This window comes from Rhinolophus ferrumequinum, chromosome 9 (genome assembly GCF_004115265.2).
Source record: "Rhinolophus ferrumequinum isolate MPI-CBG mRhiFer1 chromosome 9, mRhiFer1_v1.p, whole genome shotgun sequence".
NCBI lineage: Eukaryota > Metazoa > Chordata > Mammalia > Chiroptera > Rhinolophidae > Rhinolophus > Rhinolophus ferrumequinum.
In genome coordinates, this window is record NC_046292.1 from 38,033,329 (window position 1) to 38,042,907 (window position 9,579).

General features: G+C 38.4%; 1 pseudogene; it reads left to right on the top strand.

Moving 5' to 3' along the window:
• The first annotated feature begins 471 nt into the window (after positions 1-471).
• LOC117027072 (transcription factor A, mitochondrial-like) lies at positions 472-1,245 on the top strand (annotated as a pseudogene).
• The last annotated feature ends 8,334 nt before the right edge of the window (positions 1,246-9,579 follow it).

Sequence of the window (9,579 nt, forward strand, 5' to 3'; positions counted from 1 at the left end):
GTCAATTTCAACTCTTACACAGTAGCAACAGCCCATCCACCATCCATAGTCACAGGGCAGGCAGCTGTGTGTGTTTTCCTACACCAGTTTGTATACAGCTTGCAGGAGCCAGAGTGGGCAAAAAAGGACCTGTCCTCCAGATATCTAGGATCTGTGCTCTTATCACCAATTGCTTCTTCTGGTCACAGAGGTGCAAAGAGGTGGGCTGCAATTTTTGTTGCGCCACCCCCCATTGTTGCAAGCTCGTACCCATCCAGCTGAAGTGACTTCCAGTGGATTTAAAGGGCTGGTGCCCTCCCCTCCCCCTTTTCTTTTTTCCTTTTTTCCCTTTTAGGAGACCGACATTGAAGCCTAGGACACTCAAAGACAACTGCATAGCCTCACAAGTGGTGGGCATGATAGAGAATATGGGAGGGTCGCCTACAAGTCCAATTGTCATTGTTGGGGTTGTTCTATTGTGCCAGGGGCTACATGAGATTGAGGTCAGGTTGCTGACTTGTTGGTGGGTGTAATGGAGCTTCTTTGGAGCATGTGAGGTGTGCTGAGTGCCCTAGGAAAGTCCAGAGTGGATCTCTGTGTAGGCTGTGGGAGTTAACTGCACCCTTCCTTCAGTTTTGCATGTTTTCATCACCTTGAGTAGTTATCCAAAGAAGCCTATGACTTCATATGTTCTATTTCCTATAGAACAACTATCCATATTTAAAGCTCAGGACCCAGGTGTGAAAAATTCAGGACTAATTTTAAAAATCATTGAACTATGGAGGGAACTTCCTGATTCAGAGAAAAAAATATATGAAGATGCTTACAAGGCAGACTGGCAGGCATACAAAGAAGAGAGAAACAATTCAAGAATAGCTAACTCCAAGTCAGATGATATCTTTGGAAAAAGAAATCATGCAAAAATGTTTAAAAACTAAAGCAATAATAAAAAAGAGAAAGTTAACAATGCTCAGAAAACTGACAAAACCTTGCTCAGCTTTTAACATTTTTATATCTGCAGGTTTCTGGGAAGCCAAGGATGATACATCACAGTTAAAGGTGAAGACTATGAATGAAAACTGGAAAAAATCTCTCCAGTTCTCAAAAGTAAGCATACATATTTAACTTGCTGAAGATGATAAAATTTGTTATTACAATTAAATGAAATCTGGGGAAGAACCAATGGTTGAAGTTGGACGAAACGATCTTTTCCATCACAAAATGAAGCCCCCGGTAAAAAGCACTGAGTGTTATGTAGAAGATTGAGTTAAACTCATAAAGGATAAATACAAGAAACCAACTAGGTCTCAATACCTGAAGCTGTTGTAAAATTAGAAAAGATAAAGTCGGTTAACACTTTGTACTTAATACCTTTTTTCTTTAGCCTATGGACTTCTGCCAGTTCTCTCTCTCTCTCTCTCTCTCTCTCTCTCTCTCTCTCTCTCTCTCTCTCTCTCTATATATATATATATATATATATATATATGATAAAATTATCCGTATTTTTTTTATTAGTTTCAGGTACACAAGACAAAGTAATAGTTAGACGTTTATCATTTATATCTCTCACACTGTGTGAACCCCCCTCCCCCCATCCACTATCCCTCTGACATCGCACAGAGCCATTACATTTCCACTGTCTCTATTCCAAATGCTGTACTCCGCTTCTTGTAAATACACACACACACACACACACACACACACACACACACACATATATAATTATAGTTTGCACCCATTATTGTTCAGCTTCAGGTATACAGTGCAGTGATCAGGCATCTACATCATCCCTGAGGTGGTCTCCCAAATGGGACAAGTGTCCATCGGATACCCTACAAAATCTTTACAACATTATTGATTACATTCCCCAAATTAATTTTCAAAACCCCGTGGCCATCTTGTGGTTACCGACTGTTTTCTAATCCCTTCAGCTTCCCCCTTATCCCCACCCTCCCGCCCATCTAGCTTTTTCCTCTATGTAAACTTTACATAAACTTATGATAAACTTTATCCCCTCAGTTTTTCCTCTATGTCTCCAAAACTATTTCTGATTAGTTCATTCACTTATTCTTTTCTTTATATTCCACATACAAGTGAGATCATATGGTATTTGTCTTTCTCTGTCTGACTTATTTCACTTAACATAATGTTCTCTAGGTCCATCCATGTTGTTGAAAATGGTAAGATTTCTTTCTTCTTTATGGCTGTGTAATACTCCATTGTATAAATATACCACAGTTTCTTAATCTAGTCATCTACCAACATGCATTTTGGTTGTTTCCATATCTTGGCTATTGTGTATAGTGCTGCAATAAACATAGGCATGCATAAAGATTTTTGAATTAGAGTTTTGGATTTCTCCGGATAGATACCTAGGAGTGGAATTGCTGGATCATAAGGTAGTTCCATTTTCAGATTTTTGAGATACCTCCATACTGTTTTCCATAGTGGCTGCACCAATCTGCAATCCCACCAACAGTGTACAAGCGTTCCCTTTTCTCCACATCCGCGCCAGCACTTGTTGTTTGTTGATTTATTGATGATAGCCATTTTGACTGGGGTGAGGTGGTATCTCATTGTGGTTTTTATTTGCATTGCTCTGATGGTTAGTGAGGTTGAGCATTTCTTCATATGTCTGTTTGCCATCTGTATGTCCTTTTTAGAAAAATGTCTCTTCATGTCCTCTGCCCATTTTTCAATTGGGTTGGTTTGTTTTCTTGGAGTTGAGTTGAGTGAGTTTTTTATAAATTTGTGATATTAACCCCTTATCAGATATATCATTGGCAAATATCTTTTCCCATTCAGTAGGATCCCTTTTTGTTTTATTGATGGTTTCCTTTGCTGTGAAAAAATTTTTAGTTTGATGTAATCCCACATGTTTATTTTTTCTCTTACTTCCCTCGCACGAGGGGATATATTAGTAAAAATCTTACTCTGGGTAATGTCTGTGAAGTTTCTTCCTATATTTTCTTCCAGGAATTTTATGGTTTCAGATCTTACATTTAAGTCTTTAAGCCATTTTGAATTTATTTTTGTATATGGTGTAAGGAGGTGGTCCAGCTTCATTTTTTTTGCATGTGTCTGTCCAGGTTTCCCAGCATCATTTATTGAATAGACTGTCTTTACCCCACTGTACATTCTTGCTTCCATTGTCATAGATTAAATGGCCATATAGGCATGGATTTATTTCTGGACTCTCTATTCTGTTCCATTGATCTATGTGTCTATTTTTATGCCATAACAATGCTGTTTTGATTACTGTAGCCTTGTAGTATAATTTGAAGTCAGGTATTGTTATACCTCCCACTTTGTTCTTATTTCTCAAGATTGCTGAGGTTATCCGGGGTCTTTTATGGTCCCATATAAATTTTAGGATTATGTTTTCTATTTCTGTGAAAAACGTCATTGGTAGTTTGATAGGAATTGCATTGAATACGTATATTGCCTTAGGCCGTATGGACATTTTAACTATATTAATTCTTTCTATCCATGAACATGGTATGTGTTTCCATCTATTTGTATCTTCTTTCATTTCTTTCTTCAGTGTCTTATAATTTTCTGAGTACAGATCTTTTACTTCTTTGGTTAAATTTATTCCCAGGTATTTTATAGTCTTTGGAGCAATTGTAAATGGGATTGTTTTTTTTAATTTCTCCTTCTGATGTTTTATTATGGGTATATACAAATGCAACTGATTTCTGAATATTAATTTTGTATCCTGCTACTTTACTAAATTCATCTATCAGCTCTAATAATTTCTTGGTGGAGTCTTTAGTGTTCTCTCTATATAGTATCAAGTCATCTGCATATAATGACAATTTTACTTCCTCCTTACCAATTTGGATGCCTTTTATTTCTTTTTCTTGTCTGATTGCTGTGGCTAGAACTTCCAGCACTGTGTTGAATAGAAGTGGAGAAAGTGGGCAACCTTGCCTTGTTCCTGATCTTAAGGGGAATGGTATTAGCTTTTCCCCATTGAGTATGATATTACCTGTGGGTTTATCATATATGGCCTTTATTATGTTGAGATATGATCCCTCTATTCCCACTTTCTTAAGGGTTTTTATCATAAATGGCTGCTGTATTTTATCAAATGCTTTTTCTGCATCTATTGATATGATCATGTGATTTTTATTTTTCATTTTGTTAATGTGGTGTATCACATTAATTGATTTGTGGATGTTGAACCACCCTTGCATACCAGGGATGAATCCCACTTGATCATGGTGTATGATCTTTTTAATGTATTGCTGAATTCTGTTCGCTAATATTTTGTTGAGGAGTTTTGCATCTATGTTCATTAGAGATATCAGCCTGTAGTTTTCTTTTTTTGTGGTGTCTTTGTCTGGTTTTGGGATCAGGGTGATAGTGGCTTCGTAAAAAGTGTTTGGGAACCTTCCCTCCTTCTGGATTTTTTGGAAGAGCTTGAGGAGAATAGGTGATAATTCTTTTTCGAACGTTTTGTAAAATTCACCTGTAAAGCCATCTGGTCCAGGGCTTTTGTTTGTTGGGAACTTGTTGATTACTGATTCAATTTCCCTGGTGGTAATCAGTCTATTCAGGTTTTCTGTTTCTTCTTGAGTTAGCCTTGGAAGGTTGTACGCCTCTAGAAAATTGGCCATTTCTTCCAGATTGTCAAATTTGTTGGCATATAGTTGCTCATAGTAATTTCTTAGATTTCTGTGGTGTCTGTTGTCACTTCTCCTCTTTCATTTCTGATTTTATTAATTTGGGTCCTCTCTCTCTTTTTTTTAATGAGTCTGGCTAAAGGTTTGTCGATTTTGTTTATCTTCTCTAAGAACCAACTCTTGGATTCATTGATCTTTTGTATTGTTTTTCTGGTTTCTATTTCATTTATTTCCACTCTGATCTTTATTATCTCCTTCCTTGTACTCCCTTTGGGCTTATTTTGCTGTTCTTTTTCCAGATACCTTAAGTGTGAAGATAAACTGTTGATTAGTGATGTTTCTTATTTCTTTAGGTAGGCCTGCAATGCTATGAATTTCCCTCTTAGGACTGCTTTTGAGGCATCCCATAGATTTTCACTCGTCGTGTTTTCATTTTCGTTTGTCTCGAGATATCTTTTGATTTCTTCCTTGATCTCCGGCTTGACCCATTCATTATTTAGTAACATGTTATTCAGCCTCCATGAATTGGTGTGTCTTCCAGTTTTTTTCCTGTAGTTCATTTCTAATTTCATAGCACTGTGGTCAGAGAAGACAATTGGTATGATTTCAATTTTCTTAAATTTATCAAGACTTGTTTTGTGGCCTAATATATGGTCTATCTTAGAAAATGTTCCATGTGCGCTTGAGAAGAACGTGTATTCTGCAGCTTTGGGGTGAAATGCTCTGAAAATATCAATTAAATTCAAGTGGTCCAATGTGTCATTTAAGGCTGTTGTTTCCATATTGATTTTCTGTCTGGAAGACCTGTCCCTTGTTGTCAGAGGTGTGTTGAAGTCCCCTACTATGATAGTGTTACTGTTGATCTCTGTCTTTATGTCAGTCAATATCTGTTTTATATATTTAGGTGCTCCTATGTTGGGTGTATAGATGTTTACTAGCGTTATGTCCTCTTGTCGGATCGATCCCTTTATTATTATATAGTGCCCATCTTTGTCTCTTAATATGTTCTTTATTTTAAAGTCTATTTTGTCAGATATAAATATTGCAACTCCAGCTTTTTTCACATTTCCATTTGCATGAAATATCTTACTCCAACCCCTCACTTTCAGCCTGTGTGTCGTTTGATCTGAAGTGAGTCTCTTGTATACAGCATATACAAGGGTCTTGCTTTCTTATCCAGTCAGCCACCCTATGTCTCTTGATTGGAGCATTTAATCCATTTACATTTAAAGTGATTATTGATAGGTACATAGTTATTGCCATTTTTAAATTTGTAGTTAGATTGTTTTCATCTTTCTTCTATTTACAGAAGTCCTTTTAGTATTTCTTGTAATGCTGGCTTGGTGGTAATAAATTCCTTTGGCTTATTCTTTTCTGGGAAGCTCTTTATCTCTCCATCAACTTTAAATGATAGCCTTGCTGGATAAAGCAATCTAGGTTGTAAGCCTTTGTTTTCCATCACTTTGAGTATCTCCTGCCACTCCCTCCTGGCCTTCAATGTTTCTGTAGAAAAGTCATTTGATAGTCTTATGGGAGTTCCCTTGTATGTAACCCTCTGTCTTTCTCTTGCTGCTTTTAGGATTCTCTCTTTGTATTTAACCTTTGCCATTTTAACTATAATGTGTCTTGGTGCGGGCCTGTTTGGGTTTATCCTGGTTGGAACTCTCTGCACTTCCTGGGCTTGTATGTTGGTTTCCTTCCTCAGGTTAGGGAAGTTTTTGGACATTATTACTTCAAGTATGTTCTCAATTCCTTGCTTCCTCTCTTCACCTTCTGGTATTCCTATGATGTGCATGTTGTTGCGCTTGATGTTATCCCAGTGGTCTCTTAAGCCATCCTCATTGTTTTTTATTCTTTTTTCTTTCTGTTGTCCTGTTTGTCTTCTAACTTGCTGACTAACTTGTCTTCTAAGTTGCTGATTCGATCCTCTGCTTCATCTAACCTGCTGTTAATTCCTTCAAGTGAGTTCTTTATTTCAGTAATTGTGTTCTTTAGTTCTAACTGGTTGTTCATTATGATTTCTACATCCTTCTTTATGTCATCTCTAAGCTCCTTAAACATTCTTATCATCAGTGTTCTGAACTCTGTCTCTGATAGGTTGGTTACCTCTGTTTCATTTGGTTCCATTTCTGGAGGTTTCTTCTGTTTTTTATTTGGGACGTGTGTCTTTGTTTCCCCTTTCTGGCTGACTCTCTGTGTTTGCTTCAATGTATTAGGTAGATCCCCTAGAGTTCTTAGTTCTTGCTGGGTTATCTTATGTAGTATGTGTCCTTTATATTTGACTTGCACTACTTCATTCTTCTCCTCTGCGTGTGCTCCAAAGGTGACTCTTGAGTTGTGTATATTGTCCTGTTAAAGAAGATCTTTAATTGCTTTTCGCTTGTGAGTAGGTGGGGTTAACTCCTAGGCTGACTAGTTGTGAGATTTGGCTCTGCCCACTGCAGGGTGTTCTGCTGCATGAGGGTTGACCATTTAAATGTGGTTTGGCCTCTATGGGCTCTTGTGCCTGTAGAGAATTCCCTCTGGGTGTCACTTGTAGGTCAAACCCAGTAGTACTCTGGTTTGGTCTGGAGTTGGCCTCTGGGTATGTTGAATCTTGTGCCTCTTACGCTGGGCCCAAGTAATCTCCAGGTTGTCCTCTGCTGTACCAAAGAGTCCTTTGTGTATTGTGCTGGCAGAGCCGGTCACCTGGTGCTCAGCGTTACGTTGGGACTGCAGATTTAGATGCGTGGGGCTGAGGGGTCTGGGTGATAGTTTCTACAAAGTCAGTGCAGTTTCTGCCCTTGCCTGCACCTATGCGCACTGAGTAGCACCACCAGCCCTGTGTCCAGGTCTCCTGAGTCTTAGGGCACTTCTTCCGTGTGTGTGTGTGTGTGTGTGTGTGTGTGTGTGTGTGTGTGACGGGTGGGAGATTTCTGAGCTGCTGAAAGCCCAGAGTTGCATCTGTCACCTACTGCTGATCCCTGGGTGTGCCTCCGCAGTTGTAATTGCCCTGCCCTAGGCAGGCCAGAAAGGGTGGGGACTGGTGATGGAGGGGTCTTCTCTCTCCCAGCCCAGCCATGTCACACTCCTCTCACAGGCCAGAAAAGGTGGTGGCTGGGGGTAGAGGAGTCTCTTCTCTCCTAGCCCAGCAAAAATCACATTCTTCCCAGCCTCTTCCCTGGGTCAGAGCTGCACACCAGTCTTCCCAGAGCCTGAGCACTAAGGCTCCTCTGTAATCTGACACTAGTCCTCAGTTCAGGGACCAGTTTAAATCTCTGGAAGGGCAGGGGTAGGATTGGAAGAGCAGGGGGAGGGGCCCAGGTATGGAGTTTGTGTCCTTTGTCTGACCTAGGGAGATCAGCTGTGGAACACAGGGAAAGAGCCCACCTCCTGGCTTTTGTGTTCTCTATTCCATCCTGGGATCCCCTGCGTCTCTGCAGCTGTGGATGCCGTTGGCGTTTCCACCACTGCAGATGCATACTGCGTCTGCACTCCGCTCTCTTCCTTCTTCCCCTGCTCGCCCAATTTGCCCACCTTCAAGTAATCCTTGCATGAGTCTCTTAGCTGTTCTGCATTATGAGCAGAGAGTCCTTTGATGGGTTATAGATGACCCGTTTGTGATAAGATCTGGAGGAGAACTCAAAAAGTGCGCCCCACTGCTGCCATTCCTAAGTTCAATATATTTTTGTATTAGTATCCTGCTTTAGATAACCCAACCAGATAAAAGTTTATTAAAAACTTATTTTGTGTTTAAGAACTACTGAGGATCAAAATAATCCATGAAATGTAGCAGTAATCATTTTACCTTGATAAAGATAAATCAGACTATCAAGTTTTTTTATACTTCATGACTGTGGAAAGAGTATTCTTGTTTCTTTATATTATGGAGGCAGGACTTTCCTATTCAAAAGTGTCCCAAATTATAGAGCCATAGTGTTCTATAATATAATTGTGCATTTTTAATGAGCACACAAAACTCTTGTAGGTAAATTCCAATTCCTCAGTATAATTCACATTATAATCAGAGTTGATGATTGTATACGCAGGGGATTGCTGATTTCATTTGCAACTTGTATACAAGGGATGGAAATATTTATAAACCTTTTCTTCATTTTCTGTTTTCATAAAGTAAAAACTAGAAATTATGTACCAAATCTATGCATAGTGTTTTATATTGCATAGAAGAAAAATTTTGTGTTTCCTAATTATATGTTTTAAGGTGAAACATTTGTTTCTTTCCTTTTTAGTAGGGATTTGTATTATGGATTATTTTTTCTTTCATGTGAGTATATTTATCCAGAAAGTAGAGGACTTGTCTGGTAAGTTTTAAAATGAAAAATCTAAAAAACAAAAGTCTCCAAAGTCTCTAGACTTGGAAACTGTAATTTTAAAATATTTTATATAGTATCTAAAAGCCTATATAAGGGACAGCTAGCTCTGGGCTGTGGGCCAAATCCAGGCCACTGCCTGCTTTTCATGACCTGTGAGATAAGAATTATGTTTACAATTTTAAATGTTTTTTTTAAAAAAAGAATATTTCAAGACACATGAAAATTAATATAAAGTTCAGTGTCCATAAATAAAGTCTTATTGAAAGATTCCATACTCATTCATTTATTTACTATTTATGGCTGCTTTGGGGCCAACAAATGACAGAGTTGAGTAGTTGCTACAGAGACTATGTAGTCTGCAAAGCATAAAATATTTGCTACCTGACCCTTTACAGAAAAAGTTTGCCAACCCATAGTCTATGGTATAGTAGTGGACTGTGACAAGTTCCAATGTATTAATATGTTGGGATAGTTTTTGTTTTACAAACTATTTCAGAGGTTCTTGTTTTAGAGTCTTTATCACCATTGTCTTAAGAAGAAAGCAGTCAACTTACTAAAGGAGTTGACCCACTCACTGTTGCCCCACAGTGTTCACAAGGAAAATAATTTTATTTCAAATTATGTTGCAGTATAGTAAAAAAGATCCATCTAGTATGAAC